The sequence below is a fragment of the Vicia villosa genome, linkage group LG6 (genome assembly GCF_029867415.1).
Source record: "Vicia villosa cultivar HV-30 ecotype Madison, WI linkage group LG6, Vvil1.0, whole genome shotgun sequence".
Taxonomy (NCBI): domain Eukaryota; kingdom Viridiplantae; phylum Streptophyta; class Magnoliopsida; order Fabales; family Fabaceae; genus Vicia; species Vicia villosa.
In genome coordinates, this window is record NC_081185.1 from 93,748,768 (window position 1) to 93,767,841 (window position 19,074).

General features: G+C 39.6%; 1 non-coding gene across 1 annotated transcript; it reads left to right on the forward strand.

The window, feature by feature from the left end:
- Positions 1-9,434: 9,434 nt before the first annotated feature.
- Positions 9,435-9,541, forward strand: LOC131615288 (small nucleolar RNA R71). The gene has a single exon (XR_009287711.1). It is a non-coding gene; the product is annotated as a small nucleolar RNA R71 (small nucleolar RNA).
- The last annotated feature ends 9,533 nt before the right edge of the window (positions 9,542-19,074 follow it).

The window sequence follows — 19,074 nt, forward strand, 5'->3', positions numbered from 1 at the left end:
CCTAACACCTTCCCTCGACCTGATTATAATAGCTTACCCCGAATCTCATATCTGCGTAGGGTTTCCTATTCGCCCTTCAGAATAGGTGGCGACTCTAAAACATTAATTTTTAGGGCAGGTTGCTACAGTAGGCACATTTCTTATTATGGTTAAGCACATAATTATTATTATGAGGATCATACACTTATATTCATCGACTCTCTGCGTAGTTTGTATCTAAGACGGTGCCGACTGCTAGAATAAACTACTAAGGGTTACTTCAAAACTTAAAGTCGATAGTTTCGGTATAAAGGTTATTCAAATCGGTTACGCATACTCGGGGGTTTTAGAGTGTTGGGACAATAAGGATATTGACTATATTCAGTTTCAATGCGTTGAGTGTTTGAGTAGCTTCGTATTTCTCGAACGTGTGGGGTTTGCGTTTATCGTTTAGGAGCAAAAAATTTGTTATGGCTCAAGAAAATGGAAGAAAGTGTAATAACTACAGAATTATACATATAAGACTTAAATTCCATAAATATTCTTTTATTGAATTAGAAAAAAAACATTACAAGGAAGGGAAATAACTGAAGGGAAAAATAAAACTAAAGGAAATAATAATACGACTCCCCCAGACTTAAATGATGCAGTGTCCTCAATGCATGAGAACTACTCCTCAGTGTTGCGGTTGCGAGAACTGCTTGCGCCTCTTGTACGAACACGGCGACGTCTATCAGGAGGAGAGTCATTCACACGAATGTCAAGATCATGCAAATATGTAGCAATTTCAGTGTATTGACTTTCGTTCCTAATAGCATAGTCACGGTGCTCCTGTTGCATCTCTCGGATGAGCCTAATTGTTTCATTTTGATTAGTCTGCATAGCTTGAAATAGGTGGTCTTGTCGTTGAATTGCAGCATACATGGCTTCAAGAGTGATAGGCGGAGGGTTGTTTTGAGGAGGTTGGTTGACATCAGCTTGCCCTTGGTTGAGTTCTTCTTCATTTGCATCCACAGGTTCATTAGGATGTTCAGGTTGGTTGTCTTGAGGGTTGTCTTCAATAAGCCTCCAACGCTGAACATAACGGATGTTGATTCTTTCAGGGCATGGAAGGATGACATAAGGAATAAGAACTTTGTTGACGACCAAAGTGTATCGGCCATCATGGCGGGGTGAAACCAAGTGGGAGTCACGGCAGTAGGTGAGATCGAGTGACTGAGCAGGCTTCATGAGATGTGAGAGTGAGAGGAGCTCGTCACCAAGACCTAAAGCACAGGCCAAGGAAGTAATAATTCCGCCAAGCAAGAATGGGTTTGTAGTGGGGGCGTTGACTAAGCCTTGGATGTGTTGGAACATAAACGGTGCGGCATTGAAACGAATATTGTTGAGCGCACAGTAAAGGAAAAATAGTTCATTTTGGTTTACCTTGTGGTTGTTAGATCTCGCAAAAATAGTATGCCCCAAAACACGTTGAAAATAACGTATAGCGGGGTTTTGAATGTGAGAAGCATGTAGAGCTCTCCAACCGGTAGGAATTTCGCCAGTGAGATTGGACCAAAATTCAAAAGCGAGTTCCTCCCAAGATCGACCATTGAGTTCTTGAAAGATTGAGCGGTGAGCATTTGGTGCATGATTAAAATGCAAATATGAAGCTACGACATCTTGATCTAGAGTATATTCACGGTTGAACATCCGAAATTGGATGCTACCGGTTGAGAGTGGTCGATTAGAGGGAGTGTCGTAGTTGAAAGAACTCAAAAATTCTAAGACGAGCGGCTCATAAGTAGGGACGGGTTCGGTACAAAGATGGTGTAGGCTAGATTTAGTGAGTAAACGGGTCACACCATCAATGAGACCCGGAGTTTCTAGACACTCGGTGTTCACAAATTTTGTGGGAACAACCGAACGTTCGTAGAAGGCGACGTATTTTGTTCGTTGAGCATCATTGTCGTCATCTCGGAAGATAATATTTGAAAGGTCGGGAGGTGGTCTCTCGGGACGCTCACTACGGATGAATGAACGTGGAGGCATGGTGAGTATGAAAATGAAAAAAGGAAATGGAGTGTGGAAGAATAGAGGATGGTATGAGGGTTGTGAAGAAGAAGAGTGGTGGTGGTGTGGTTTTATAGTGAGGTTTGAAAATGGTGTGGTTAATGGAGAATTAAAATGGATTAATGGTGGTGTTTTAAGTTTGAATGGACTAGGGAAATGGGAAATGAATAGAGTTTAAGATGTGAATGATGGAGGATGAATGAGGTTTATGGTGTTTAAATGGAATAAATAAGGGGAAGAATGAGGAAGATTGAAAGATGAATTTTGAAATTCAAATTCAAAATTCAAAATGGGAGTTAATGGGGTGCTGCTGCGTGGTCAACAATGCAGACTGCTGCCCTTGGGAGACGCGCGTCTCAGGCAGTCAGTCTGCTAGGGGACAGAGCATGGAGACGGGCGTCTCCTGTCCCTTGAATGATGCCTTCTGGTCCCACATAGAAGGAGACGTGCGTCTCCTGCTGTAGGCAAGGGGTTTCACGCACGCAAAGGACCGGACAGTGCTGACAGATACCATTAAGTGTCCATCAGTTCAGAGCAGTGTCGAATTTTAATACTATTAACAGCAAAAAGTGATAAACAGGCAAATATATAGCAGTCAATAGCAGTGTAATATAACACAGTAGCAGTAATCAAAAGAATATTGCATTTAAAATTAAACCGGTACTGAGTGTTAACAGGAACAGAATGTAAAAGTGCAGAAAATTAAATTCTAAACTAGGAATTAAAATTACTAAAACTAGAAATAAAATCTAATAATCTAAACGGCAACATCTAGCCACGTCTATTGGTGTGCTCATTAGACTGAATGTGTTTGAAAACTTCGTCGAACTGAGCATTTACGGTGTCGATAAAATCGAAGAAATGCATTTGCAAAGTGTGAAGCTCGTTGCGCACATGTTGTACATCTTGTTGTAGTGCAGTGATGGCTTGCTCGTGCGTGTTCAGGTTAGGCGTTCTTTGATTCACCGATGCGGTGGATGTAGCGGGTTGTTGTGCCTCGAGCTCGACATCAGTCATATCAACAGTGTAGTCATTAGCAGAGTCTTCAGAAGGAGTCTCAGGCTCGTACTCGGGTATAGGTTCATCTTCAGAAAGAGGTTCATAAACCGGAATGGGTTCATCTTCAGGATCAGGGTCATAGTATCCAGGAGGAGTGTCAGGCTCAGATTCCGATACGTGCATTTCCTCATCAAAATGTTCATAAGCTTGAGGGGTTTCAGGTGAGGGTTCTCTCTCAGGAATCTGACCATAGTAAAGCCAGTTAGCAGGGTTGTGCACACTCGTCCTTGGACTCGGTAAGGTGAACTGATCCAATACTTTGTTATCAATGAGTAAATCAAACTGATCAGGTCCAAGGTTACCGATGATACCTCGGTTAAAGCAGGAGTGAATGTCCATAGAATTGTGGGAGCCAAGAGGTGTCAATCTAAGCAAAGGTACTCTCATTCCTATAGCATTAGCAATCATAGTGACGAATCCGCCGATCCTAATAGGTGAAACTTCGTCTTGCGTGATGCGCTCGAAGTTTGTTAGCATGAATGCGATGGCATTGACCGGGCGATTCTGAGAGGTACAAAACATGATGAACAACTCTTCTCTAGAGACTTCAGTGACATTATCGGGTTTACCAAAAATGTAGTGAGCAAGGATCTTATGGAAGTATCTGACGGCGGGGTTATGGATGTTCTCAGATTGAAATTCATTCTCTTCAGGGTTATCGTTTCCAGTGATCTTGCCCCAGTATCTTTCCAACTCCCAGTAAGCAAGACTGTCTTCAGCTACTTTGGTGTATGCATCTGATCCATGAGGTAGCTCTAGCATTTCAGCAAAATCTCGGATGCAAAAATTAAATTCCATACCAAAGAGTCTAAAGAGAATAACTCCTTTTCTCAGTCCTTGTCCACAGTTTGGAAGATAGGTCAGGGAGCTCAAGAATTCCAGAGTGAGCTTCCGGTAGGTACTAAACTTGCGGAACAAGTGAGAACCAGTCCAACCAATTTGGTTTAGCAGGTGTAGGATGCTTTCTTCGATACCAAGTTTCACCATAGTTGGTTGGTGAGGGTAGCAAGTCAATTCCATGTGTCTTTCAGCCAGCTTATTAAATCTTGCTTCTTGTCCTCTACCACGGAACACAACTTCCATATTATCAACTTCTTGCATCGTAGTTAGTAGTTAAATGAAAAACCTAGAAGTTGAAAATATTAAGATTAAGTTAGAACTAGGCTAGTGTTTATTTTAAAAATAAAATTAAATAAAATAAAGTAAATGAAATAAAATTAAGTAACAAGTTATAATAATAATTATAATTATAAAAAGGAAATGTTTTCACGATTTAGGATAACAGTTATAATTATAGTAATTATTATAAAATGTAGGAACAATGGAAAAAATGATTAAAATGAAAATAATTAAAAACGGAATATCTAAATGAAAATAAAAAGTTAAAAATAAAAATAAAAAAAAATAAAATAAAAGAATAAAATAAAAGAGTAAATAAATGTGGGTTGTCTCCCACCAAGCGCTTAGTTTTATGTCGTAAGCTCGACGATTTTAAAATAGAAAACTATTTTTTTGAATGAGCGGGCAGCTCGTCAAGTTTAAAATGTTCGATGTTTTCATCGTGTTTGAGATTATGGTAATACTTAAGACGTTGCCCATTTACGACAAAAGGTTTGACGGTTTCTCCTTTGATTTCTATTGCTCCACTCGGAAATATGTTAGTTATTTCGAAAGGGCCAGACCATCTGGATCGTAACTTACCAGGAAATAATTTTAGTCTAGAATTAAATAAAAGTACTTTATCGCCTATGCTAAATTTTTTCCTAGATATACGCTTGTCGTGCCATTTTTTCGTTCTCTCTTTATAGATTTTGGCGTTTTCGTAAGCGTCTTGTCTAAGTTCTTCCAATTCGTTTATGTTTAGAAGTCGTCTCTCACCAGCGGCAGTGTAGTTTAGGTTTAAGTTCTTGATGGCCCAATAGGCTTTATGTTCTAACTCTACCGGGAGGTGGCATGATTTTCCATAAACGAGTTTGAATGGGGTAGTTCCTATTGGAGTTTTGAAAGCTGTTCTATAAGCCCATAAAGCTTCATTCAGCTTGGTTGACCAATCTTTTCTAGATATAGCGACAGTTTTCTCCAATATTTGTTTTATTTCGCGGTTAGATACTTCTACTTGTCCGCTTGTTTGTCGATGGTATGGTGTGGCTATTCGATGATTCACTCCATATTTTCGAAGGAGTTTCTCAAGTATTCTTGAAATGAAATGGGAACCACCATCGCTAATTACCAATCTTGGCACACCGAACCTAGGAAAGATGACGTTTTTGAAAAGTTTGATAACTACTCGTGTATCGTTTGTAGGAGAAGCAATAGCTTCTATCCATTTTGAAACGTAATCGACAGCTGCGAGTATATATTGATTTCCAAACGATGACGGAAACGGTCCCATGAAGTCTATTCCCCAGACGTCAAATATTTCTACTTCCAGAATGCCTTTTTGAGGCATTTCATCGCGTCTTGAAATGTTTCCGGTTCGTTGGCATCTATCACAGCTTAGTACAGCAAAATAAACGTCTTTCCACAGGTTGGGCCAGAAGAGTCCAGATTGAAGGATTTTGGCGCAGGTTCTAGATGTGCTATGGTGTCCTCCACACGGTGCAGAATGACAGTGTGTTATTATGCTTCTTATCTCTTCCTCGGGTACACAACGTCTAAAGATTCCATCGGGGCCTCTTTTGAACAGGAGCGGGTCGTCCCAATAGTAATGTTTTAGGTCATGGAAGAATTTCTTCTTCTGTTGGTAACTTAGATCAGGAGGAAGCACACCAGCAGCCAGGTAGTTTGCGAAATCTGCATACCAAGGTGTGTCAGATCGGGCTAAAGCTATTTCTGCTAATTTGTTGGTTTCAGAGTTTAGACGGTATGGTTCGAATTCATTGGCTTCTAACTGAGCGATGAGTCTTTCATAAGGGAAATCATCGTCAATTGGTACTTCTTCGGGTTTCAGATTTTCCAATCGAGAGAGGTGATCTGCTACGACATTTTCAGTGCCCTTTTTATCTTTAATTTCCAGGTCGAACTCTTGTAGTAACAAGATCCATCTCAAAAGTCTTGGTTTGGCGTCCTTTTTGGTTAGGAGGTACCTAATGGCGGCGTGGTCAGTGTATATGATTATTTTGGCTCCTACCAGGTAAGAACGGAACTTGTCTAATGCAAATACGACAGCTAATAATTCTTTTTCTGTCGTGGCATAATTCATCTGAGCTTCGTCTAGGGTTCTACTCGCATAGTATATGACATGTAGTTTCTTATCCTTTCTTTGCCCTAGAACGGCTCCTACAGCATAATCACTTGCGTCACACATTATTTCAAAAGGTTCATTCCAGTCGGGAGGTTGCATAATTGGCGCAGAGATTAATGCTCGTTTAAGCGTTTGAAATGCTTCAGTGCATTTATCGGTGAAAATAAATTCGGCGTCTTTCATAAGTAATTCGGTTAACGGTTTGGTTATTTTAGAGAAATCCTTAATGAAGCGTCGGTAAAAACTAGCGTGTCCTAGAAAACTTCTTATTTCTCTAACGGTTTTGGGAGGTTGAAGGTTTTCGATAATTTCAATTTTTGCTTTATCAACTTCGATTCCTCTATCAGATACGATGTGTCCCAGTACAATTCCTTGTCGAACCATGAAATGGAATTTTTCCCAATTAAGGACTAGGTTTACGCTTACGCATCGTTTAAGTACCATTTCAAGGTTTTCTAAACATGTTTCAAAACTTCCTCCACAGACAGAGAAGTCGTCCATAAAGACCTCCACTATTCCATCTTGGAAGTCGGCAAATATTGCCATCATACATCTTTGGAAGGTCGCGGGTGCATTGCATAGTCCAAAAGGCATTCGTCTATCAGCGAATGTACCATAAGGACAGGTAAACGTGGTCTTCTCTTGGTCATCAGGGTGGATAGGAATTTGGAAAAATCCGGAGTATCCATCCAGATAACAGAAATGCGAGTGTTTAGCTAGGCGTTCGAGCATTTGATCTATGAAAGGTAAAGGGAAATGGTCTTTTCGGGTGGCTTTGTTTAGCTTCCTATAGTCAATGCACATTCTCCATCCAGTTTGGGTACGTTGTGCTACAGATTCTCCTTTTGCATTAGTGATTACCGTGACTCCTCCTTTCTTTGGTACGACGTGAACAGGGCTAACCCATTTACTATCGGATATAGGATATATTATTCCGGCTTCTAGCAGTTTTTGGATTTCCTTTTTAACCACATCGCTCATAATAGGATTTATCCGCCTTTGATGTTCCCTAGAGGTTTTACTATCGTCTTCGAGCATAATGCGGTGCATACACAGAGAAGGGCTTATACCTTTCAGATCTGATATGTTATATCCTAAAGCGGTCGGGTATTTTCTTAGGACATTAAGTAATTTTACAGTCTCGGTTTGTCCTAAGTTGGCATTTACTATAACTGGTTTATTTAGTTCTTCGTCTAGGAATTCGTATCTAAGATTGGTAGGCAATGTTTTTAGCTCTATAGCAGGTTTCTTCGGTCCAGGTATAGGATCGGGAGTTAAAGCTAAGCATTCACTCAGGTGGTCATCTTGATATTCCTCACGCCAGTTGTCATCTTCAAGAATTGGCGGCATAGGAATTCTTAGGATCTCAGTTTCCTTATTTGGTTCGGATTTTATTTCTTTGACACACTCGTCGATTATATCAGCAGAACAGCATGTGTCAATTATAGAAGGTGCTTTTAGGAATTGGGAAATGATAAATTCTATTTTCTCTTCTCTTACTTCGAAAGTAAGCTTTCCTCGCTTTACATCTATAATTGCACCAGCAGTTGCTAAGAATGGTCTTCCTAATATGATCGGGATGTTAGAATCTTCTTGGATATCCATTATGATGAAGTCAGTTGGGATGTAGAATTGACCTACACGAACAAGGATATTCTCTAACATTCCTACGGGGTATTTAACTGAACGGTCAGCTAGTTGAAGAGACATTCTCGTTGCTTTAAGCTCACCTAGATTTAGTTTCTTACAGGTCGAAAGAGGCATCAAACTAACACTGGCTCCTAAATCGCACAAGGCTTTCTCTATAATGGTTTTACCTATTACGCAGGGTATAGAGAAACTACCAGGGTCTTTCAGTTTTGGAGGCATGTTATTTTGGATGATAGCGCTACATTCAGCGGTAAGTGTTACGGTTTCGTTATCCTCGAGTTTCTTTTTGTTTGATAGGATTTCTTTTAGGAACTTAGCGTACGAAGGCATCTCAGTTATGGCTTCTGTGAATGGTATGGTTATGTTTAATTGTTTCATAAGTTTTACAAATCTTTTAAATTGCGCTTCGGTTTTTGATTTAGCTAATCTCTGAGGATAAGGAATTGGTGACTTATAAGATGGTGGTGGAACATAAGGTTTCTCTTTTTCAGGTTCCACTTCGTTATTGTTCTCTTTAGTCTTAGCAGTTTGGTCATCAGTTGATGTCTTTTGGGTTTCCTTTGGCTCTTGTTGTGACATGGGTGCGTTTTGAGTTCTAGGATCTATGGGTCCATCGTAATTCGTTCCACTTCGTAGTGTTATCGCGTTCGCATGTCCTTTAGGATTGGGTTGAGGTTGAGCAGGAAACGTGCCAGCAGGGGCAGCAGTAGGTGCTTGTTGTTGAGCTACTTGTGAGATTTGAGTTTCTAACATTTTGTTATGCGTAGCTAAGGCATCTACTTTGTTCGATAGTTGTTTTAGTTGCTCGCTATTGTGGATGTTTTGATTTAGGAAGTCCTTATTGGTTTGTTGTTGGGAAGCTATAAAGTTCTCCATCATGATTTCTAGATTTGACTTCCTAGGGGTGTTTTGAGCAGCTACAGGCGCTTTTTGGTAGCCAGGTGGTACAGCAGGTGCTTGTCCAGGCGCGTACAACGCGTTGTTGTTTTTATAAGAAAAGTTCGGATGGTTTTTCCATCCAGGGTTGTACGTGTTAGAATAAGGGTTTCCTTGAGCATAGTTTACTTGATCAGATGGGACTCCAGTCAAGAGTTGACATTCGGCAACTACATGTCCAGTCAATCCACAGATCTCGCAGTTAGGTGCTACAGCAGCAGCGGTGGCTGAAGGAGTGATGGTTAAGTTCTCGATCTTTTGAGTTAAGGCGTCTACTTTAGCGTTAACGCGGTCTATACCACTTATTTCGTACATTCCTCCTTTGGTTTGGGCTTTCTCTAGAGCGGCTCGTTCTCCACCCCATTGGTAATGATTTTGTGCCATGTTCTCTATGAGTTTGTATGCTTCATCATGGGGTTTGTCCATTAATGCTCCGCCAGCAGTGGCATCTATAGTCATTTTAGTGTTATATAAAAGACCACCATAGAAAGTATGGATGATCAGCCATGGTTCGAGTCCATGATGAGGGCATATTCTAAGCATGTCCTTGTAACGTTCCCAAGCTTCGAAGAGTGATTCGTTATCTTTCTGGGTAAATCCGTTGATTTGACCTCTGAGCATAGCAGTTTTGCTAGGCGGAAAGTATCTCGCTAAGAATACTCTCTTCAATTCGTCCCATGTAGTTATGGAATTAGAAGGCAGGGATTGAAGCCACGCTCTAGCTCTATCTCTTAAGGAGAAAGGAAAAAGGCGTAATCGAATAGCTTCCGAACTAACGTTGTTAGCTTTGATAGTGTCGGCGTATTGCACGAACACAGATAAATGGAGGTTAGGGTCGTCTACAGGGCTTCCAAAGAATTGATTCTGTTGAACAGCTTGGACCAGCGAAGGTTTCAGTTCGAAATTGTTTGCCTCAATCGCAGGTGGTGCGATACTTGAATGCGGTTCAGCGCGCGAAGGAGCGGCATAGTCTCTAAGAGGACGAATAGCAGCCATCTCTAACTTCGGGATAATTTGATTGATTTGATCAGTAAAAGTCAATTCCTGATTAATAGGAATTGGTGCTACTTCGGGAAGATTGCGAGCTCGACGTTTGACGTTAATGAAACGTTCGATCTCGTTAATTCGTTGTATTAAATCTCCTCCTTGTGAACGAGTATTTGGCATACAATCGTTCAGAAAGAAAGGGAAGAATTGTCCTAGTCTCTACGGTGTAACAGTGAGTTACGATATCGACTTAAATAGTCCCCGGCAACGGCGCCAAAAACTTGATCGCGACTTTACGTGTCTATTAATCTGATGACTGCAAGTGCACAGTCGTGTCGTGTAGTTTTAAAAGATATCGAATCCACAGGGACTATGAATCGATCTACCGTTATCTAAGGTTACTATGTAAAGCTAGGGCTACTAATATTTCGATTGTTCTTAAGGGAAAGTGATTGTGAGAAATGAATAATATAATAAAAGACAGATATCAGTATGTATTTCGTTTAACTTAGGTGATCCGAAGGTCCATTGGCTTTTGCATAATTTAATTAAAAATCTTTACTAATTCAATTGATTAAAAATCCTCGTCTCAAACTTTCGCTCTGTTGATTTAGATTACTGTCCTAATCCTAATGTACGTTTTCGCTATCCCATTAGATTTTAGAAAAGCTTTTTGGAAACAACGTAATTAATAAAATGCCCGTTTTATGAAGTTGTTATCTATTTAAATCTCCTAATCTCAAACTTTCGCTCTGTTGACTCGGAACATGCTAATATCCCTAACGTACGCTTTCGCCATCCCGCTCGGGTGTAAAAACAATTTTTGAAAATAAATAAGTTCTAATTAGTTTTAATAAGCTTTCGCCATCCTTAAAACTAATGTCCTATGTCTACTATCCAGTTAAAGATCTCAAACTTTCGCTCTATTGATTTTAACCTTTGACCGTCTTAACCCCTCAAACTTTCGCTCTATTGGTTTTAAGACTTACTAATTAAATTAGACATACAGACCAAAAACAAGTGATAGTTAATAAAACATAATTAAGCCAATTTATTTCGGATCCCTACGGTTAACTTACTTTACATACCGATATCTTAATAATTTAGCCAGACATATTAATATGGTTAAATATGCATAAATCGGTTCGGTTCATAATAATAGGCATAGTAAATGGCATACAATATATCATGCAAATAAATATAAATAAAGGCGGTAAATAAAAAACCTGAATTAAATAAATGGTAATTGGATCTTTGAGTACTGAACTTCCACCACAGGTTGGCTGGATCGTTCTTCGGAATTACAGCAAATAAAACAAGGAAAAATAAAAGAAGCGATAAATCTAACGTAAGGCTAGATCTATAAAAAGTTCACAACAATTTCCGGTGTAGAAATCGTTGTGAGAAAATAAGTGTTTAAATGAAAGCAGAATAAAGAAATACGGTTCGCGGTACAATTTCGGCAGCACTTCGTTGGCAGGAAATCGGACTCCTTGGAAGTGAGGTAGCAGGTTCTATTTATAGGAGATGTTTTGCTGTGATGTTGCGTGAAAAGAGGAAGCTTTGCAGACTGGGTGTGGAGACGTGCGTCTCCATTTTTTGGGGAGACCTCTTTGAACGACTTGAGACGTGCGTCTCAAGTGGAGAAAATCCAGGAGTAGTTGGAGACGGGCGTCTCCTCTTGGTGACGTGGCAGAAGAACGTTGGAGACGTGCGTCTCCACTTGCTGGGAAGGTTTGGGCCACGCGCCTTTGGTTCCATAGTGGGCTGAACTGTCTCTTTTGGGCCTTTTGGGTCCTAATATCTTTCACTTCAGCACTCCTTTTTCATCTTTTAGGCATAAATATTGGTCATTTAAGCTCCATTTTCTTTCCTTTTCGCAAATAGTCGTGATTAGAGTGTAAAACCTGAAACAAAGCAAATACTCGCGTAATATCATAATAAATTAACATAGTAAACGGAAAATGCTATAAATATCTATGGATTTTAAGCTAAATATACGATATAAAATCGTGTTATCAGAAAACAACTTCCGACGGAGAATTCAACATCAATTGAAGACATTCCCTTGATGAAGATGAATCCTTCCATGAATTCTTGTGTGTTCTTCATGGCTATGGAGAGCTAAACCCCATTGTGTTGAGTTTAAGTTAGTAGTTAACCTATGAATATGCAATTACTGTGGTTAATTCCTATGAACAATTGTTTGAATTTATTATCAATAAGAAACCTTGTTTTTATCTTAAATCATTGTGGAGTCTTTGATCGAAAGAAAGGATTCTAACTTTTGCCCTAGGTTACTATATTGATTCAGTCCCAATTTGCAGAGATGGAATTGTGATTGAGTTTTCATAATTATCGTTCTTTATTACTATTATCGATATTGATATTTGGAGAGATCAAATCTCATACCGGTAAAAGTATATCTAATTTGATTTGCAGACATGGAATCATATTTGAAGATAAGTGAAGATAGTAATTCAAATGATTGTTCAATTGTGATTTAATTAACAAATTGTATAGGAATAGGTTGATGAACTCTAAAGCTCAACATATCTCTTTAATCGTTAACAAACTTTCATTATTTGCATTTAAATTATTGTTTAGATTTGATAGCATTATAATCATAAAATAAATCCAATTACTTTTTCTCACTCAAAATAACCAACTATAGAACGGTAGTGATATTAAACCAATCCCTGTGGATACGATATATTACCGAAAATATTTACCCACAAATACTTTCAACAAATTGGCGCCGTTGCCGGGGATTGGTGTCAATATTGCACTCATTGCAATAGTTTTATTTTGAGTTTTTGTTACTAATTTCTCGATTTGGTTGTTTCACTCGTTTGCTAGTTTTTGCAGAAGTTCGTGTATGCGCAGCAAAGTTCCCAGTGATCAACTTCTTTTTGATCCCGAGATCGAAAGGACCGCTAGGAGGTTAAATAGCAAAACACGAAGAAGAGCAAACATAGCAAGAGCAAGAGACAACGCAACCGCGACATCGTCACAACAACTTGAAACAATTGACGAGTCGCAAGAAGGACTTTTCTTTCACGAACTATTTGCGGAAGAAGAACAGGAAGTTATTATACAACCAACTGTTGTCAACATGGCTGCTCCTGGTCCATGTGCAAATAGTCCAAGACTTAACCCACAGTTCGCTAGGACTGCCGCCAATGGGCGGATGTCAGAATTGATGACCGGTATCATACAGTTGATCTGTGCAAGTCCTTTCGCCGGATTGGACCACGAAGATCCATACACGCATCTTACTCGGTTCTATGAGTTAGCGAGCACAACTGGTGTAGCTCAAGCTGATGAAAAGACACTATTCTAGAGGTTGTTCCCACATTCTTTGTTATCTAAGGCAAAAGATTGGTACTTGGATCAACCCGAAACAATGATGACCGACTGGAATACCTTAGAGGAAAATTTTTTAGAAAGGTTTTACTCTCAAAACCAATTCTTTGAAGCAAAAACAGCAATAGCAGTATTCTCTCAAGGCTGTAATGAATCATTGAATGAAGCATGGGAAAGGTATAAAGTTATGTTGAGAAAATGCAAAGGACACGGTTTTTCAGAAGTTGACCAAATCCACATGTTCCGCAACGGTCTCACAGCTACAAACAAGACACTCTTGGATGCCACAGCTGGTGGTTCACTTATGTCAAAGACACCTTCTGAAGCTACTCAGATAATAGAACGAATGGCTCTGAATGATCGTCAGGGGAATCATGATCGAACTGTCAGAGATAAGAAAGCCGGAATTTTGGAATTAAATAACAGTGATGCTCTGCTGGCCCAGAATAAGTTACTAACATCGCAAGTGGAACTTTTGATGCAACAAATGTCTAAACTACCACAACAACTCAAGGAGCTGAATGGTGTATCTAATTCTTATCAAGTTGCGAAGTGTGAGTTATGCAAGGGAGAGCATCAGACAGGATTTTGCCCGCCGGTGTTGGAAGAAGAAGTGAACTACATGAACAACAATCAAGGACAAAGGCAGAATCAATATGAGAATCCTCCGTATCAACAAGGTTATCCACCAAGGAATAACAATCCAGGTTATCAACAAAGACCACATAATCAAGGATATCAACAACAAACATTTCAACCTTACATTCAACCGTCGCCATAACAACAAGGAGGACAATCTAAGTTGGAAGAGACCATGAATCAATTCATGCAAATGTCAATATCAAACCAAAAAAGTCAAGAAGCAGCTATAAAGAATTTGGAAACTCAAGTGGGCCAACTTGCTAAACAGATTGCAACTAATCAATCAAATACAACATTCTCTGCCAACACGCGAGAAAATCCAAAGGAGCATTGCAAAGCAGTGGTGACGAGGATTGGACAGAAAGGTAGTAAGGATGAAACTGAAAAGAATGAGGTTGAGGGTGATACAGAAAAGGAAGATGAAAAACATGATGGAGAAGATGAAGAATATGAAATTATTACTCATGGGGCTGAAGAAGAAGATGTGAATAAAGAAGTCAAAAAAAAGGAGGAGAAACTAAAAAGAAGGAGTGCTAAAGAAAAGATGGCAAGCAACATGATACCAAGTCAACATTTGCCATATCCCCATGCCCCATCAAAGAAGGACAATGCTAGACAATATGCCAGGTTAATGGAAATTTTTAAGCAGCTACAAATTAATATTCCATTCTCTGAAGCAATTGCTCAAATGCCAAAATATGCGAAATTCATGAAAGATATCTTGACAAAGAAGAAACGACCGGAAGAAGAAGAAGTTGTTATACTTGATGCACAATGTTGTGCTATAATATCACGCCTCCCTCAAAAGGCGAGAGATCCTGGAAGAGTCACCTTGCCGGTTACAATTGGGAATCAAAATATTGGGAATGGATTGATCGATCTAGGATCAAGTATCAATTTAATCCCCTTATCAATAGTGAAGCGGCTGGGGAATATTGAGATGGAGTTAACAAGAATGACTTTACAACTAGCAGATAAATCTACCACTCTTCCTTATGGAGTTGCACAAGACATGTTAGTGAAAGTTGACAAATTTTTGCTTCCAGTGGATTTTGTGGTGATTGACATGGAAGAAGACAAAGATTCACCTATCATTCTTGGAAGACCATTCATGAAAACAGCCCGGATGATGATCGATATCGATGATGGTATAATGAAGTTAAGAGTCCAAGATGAAGAGGTATGTTTTAATCTTTTCGATGCCATGAAACAACCCAAGGACAAAAATGATTGCTTTCGCATGGATGTTACTGAAGAGATTGTGGAAGAAGTGGCAAATCAAATTCATCTTTCTAACCCTTTAGAGAGATCTCTTGTTGAGTCTTTCAATGTACTTACCCAAGAAGAAGAAAAAGAAATTGAGTTGTTTTTAAAGGAATTAGAGAAGGGTGGCAACACAACCACAAAGGAAGACAAAGTGGAAGATTTGGGCTGAAAAAAGAAGTGAAAGAGTCAAAGATGGAATTTAAGCTACTCCCAACTCATTTGAAATATGTCTTTTTAGATGAAGAAGGAAGTAAACCGGTCGTTATTAGCTCGAAGTTGAACACAACTGAAGAGGCAAGACTCATCCAAATCCTTCAAAAGAATAAAGCTGCAATTGGATGGGTATTAGCAGATTTGAAAGGTATAAGTCCCGCATATTGCATGCACAAGATCATGTTAGAGGAAGAAGTCAAACCGGTAGCTCAACCGCAAAGAAGACTAAATCCAACAATGAAAGAGGTAGTAAGAAAAGAGGTGATCAAACTCCTAGAATCGGGAATGATTTACCCAATTTCTGATAGTGCATGGGTAAGCCCAGTACAAGTTGTTCCGAAGAAGGGAGGAATGACGGTAATTCGTAATGACAAAAATGAACTTATACCAACTAGAACTGTAACCGGGTGGCGAATGTGCATAGACTATCGTAGACTCAACAAAGCTACGAGAAAATACCACTTTCCACTACCATTCATGGATCAAATGCTTGAGAGGTTACCGGGGCAGAATTACTATTGCTTTTTGGATGGATATTCCAGATACAATCAGATCGTGGTCAACCCAGAAGATCATGAGAAAACAGCATTTACATGTCCATTTGGAATTTTTGCATATAGGAGGATGCCATTTGGATTATGTAATGCTCCAGCTACTTTCCAACGGTGTATGCAAGCCATATTCTCAGACCTTATTGAAAAAAGTATTGAAGTATTCATGGATGACTTTTCGATATTCGGAAAGACTTTTGATACATGCTTGAATAATCTGGATGTGGCACTTGAAAGTTGTATTGAGACCAATTTGATTTTAAATTGGGAGAAGTGCAATTTTATGGTTGTCGCACGCTCGCGAAATGTGAACAGAGTCGCCACCAATATATTCATCCCAAAGAGGGAAAGGAATATCAGAAAACCTGGAATAAAGAAAGGATAAGAAAAGAGGTCTTTCGACCAGAGATAAGGTACGGGAGTCGGTTACGCGAGGGGAAGGTGCTAGCACCCCTCACGCCCATCGTACTCGATGGTATCCACCTATATTTGTTGCTATCTAAAGGGTGTGTAAATCTAAAGCTTAATTACTACGGGAATGCATGCAAATGAAATAAAAGAAACACGGGGAAAATAAGGTTTTTAAATAGTTATGCTCGCTTAGGCCCCGCGACCCAATGCCTACGTATCCTTTTCAGGAATCAGAGCGCCGTAGTTCGGCTCTTTAGTTTTTGTTTGTTTTTTGTGTTTTTTAGTGGACGAAGTTACATTCGCACTCCGCTGCTCGACCTCTGGAGTCTTAAGCTGGGAATGGAGCGGAAATAACGTGTCCGATTAGGAGAAGGAATGCCCTGAAGGCAAGATGAGGAATGCCTCGGAGGCCAGAGAGAGAAGGGAGAAAATTGGTTTGTGTCTTTTATGTAACTTCATGATGAACAAAACCCAATACAAGGCTTCGCACCACTTCATTACTTTGTTTAGGTCTGAGCCTTTATTAAGTGTTTTAAGTGTTTTTGGTTGAGTGTTTTTTAAGGGAATTTACTTCGCGATTCGAATCACATAAAAATGCATAATGATCGAGAAGCAGATTAGGGAATGAATCCCACTCACTTCTATCCCATTATGTAATGGTCAAGAAACAGATTAGGGAATGAATCCCACTCATTTCTATCCCATTAATGTTCGAGAAACAGATTAGGGAATGAATCCCACTCATTTCTCTCCCATTAAGTAGTGACCGAGAAACAGATTAGGGAATGGATCCCACCCCTTCTTCGTGATGTTCTCCAGTCCTACGTTCAGCTAGTTTAACACGAGCGTTCGCCTTTCAGGAAGGATGGTGATGGATGAGGATCCTTTGTAGCTTTGATGGAGGTGGCAGTCACCCTTTAGTGCTTTTGTTGATGGTCATAACAACTTGTCCCTTAGAGGATTTCTTTCTTTTGCTTTGCCTTTTGCTTTCCCTAACTTTTGCCTGGACAAAAAGTTTCTTTTGATATTGGTGTTCGTTGTCCAGCGGGATATGCCCTAATTTTTGCCTAAGTCATTTGCTTCAAAGCTTTTCCTTTCTTTTTGACTTAGCGGGCTATTGTTTCTTTCTTTTTTTTTTTGATCATGATTCAATACTTTCTTTTCACTCTTTTTTTTGCCTCGTTTGGGAACAAGTTGTATGATTTTTGTGACTGACTTGATGAAAAGGTTATGACTGCCTTTGTTCTTAGTGAATGAGAGACATCCATTGTGGATTGTTCTCTTCTTCTTTTGTTGCGAGACATGAGATGTAATTGATCCTCTAATGGAATACCTGAAAGTTGAGCGCTCGGTCGCACTAACTGAAGACTACCCTGCCCCTGGTTAAGATGAAGGGTTTCATTGTATTTTTTTGAAAAGAAACTACTACTCCTTAGGCTCAAAGGGGTTTACGAAGGTTTCACTCCCTTATAACTCCGGTGTTTAGGAATTGAAACAATGCCTGCACATCGTCAGCAGGATCTTTGTTCCAAAAGCATACAGTTAGTAGTTCATGTGTTTTTGATTTTTCATCATTCTCCTTTTTTAGTTGCTTAATACAAATGAGTTGAATATCAATGAACATAATGACAAAGATGAAATGATTTGAGAAAAACATGTATATTGCATTATTTTTATTTATTCAAACAAAATGAGTTTCTTACAATGAGAAGTACTTGATAACAACGAAAGTAATACAAATGAAAGTACTTGAGAAATCTAAACAATGGCAAGATTGGCCTTATTATGATGCAAATGAAATGTTCTCTGACAAACATAAAGTCTTTAGGATCCTTTGGTGGAAGGTGCCCCTTTAGGAGGCATGGAGTTTTCTGATAGCAGCTTGATCTTGTTTGTAATTCCCCATGATTCTTTGTCTGTTGTCTTTTGTCAGATATCGGTGTCGAGGAATCGTCTTGACTGATCTGATGGAGAGGAAGAGTGGTAAGAGTATTGGTAACCATGGATGCACATGCATGAATGCAAAATGTTAATGATGATGCAAATGCAACATAAATCAGGATCAAGGATCAAGGCCTCTTGGATAACAACTTCTCATGGTCAATAAGATATGGTCGAATCCTCCAGATTCAGAGGTTCGACGTTGCTTTCTGGATAAATAGCTTGTTCATAAGTCAAAGATGGTCGAACCCTCCAGATTCAAAGGTTCGATGTTGATTATGATAGATAACCGGTGTAGAACTTCTGTATAAGTCAAAGATGGTCAAACCCTCCAGATTCAGAGGTTCGACGTTGATTCAGGATAGATAACCTTTGCATAAGTTACATAAGGTCGAATCCTCCAGATTCAGAGGTTCGACGTTGATTATGATAGATAGTCTGAACGGGAATAGGGTGGGATGGAGGCATGTTTTCCTGCAAAACAAAGTTTCCCAACCCATCTCACAGGTGTGATCTAGTACAAGGTAGGTCAAAAGGTCTCCAGCGTTAACAGTTCTCCTGAAACACCATCATTGTTGCAAATACATGCCAACAATGGTATCCCATTTGAACCTCAACTGGTCGTGGGTCTCATGATCGCAATCAACAGAACCTGACATTCTGTTGGCGTCATGACTATCCACTCTGTCCTAGGTAGCCTAAGTATCACTCTGGCCTGGGTATTGGGCCTTTTACCTCATAGAACATCCCATCCCAACAGACAGCAGAACAATAATC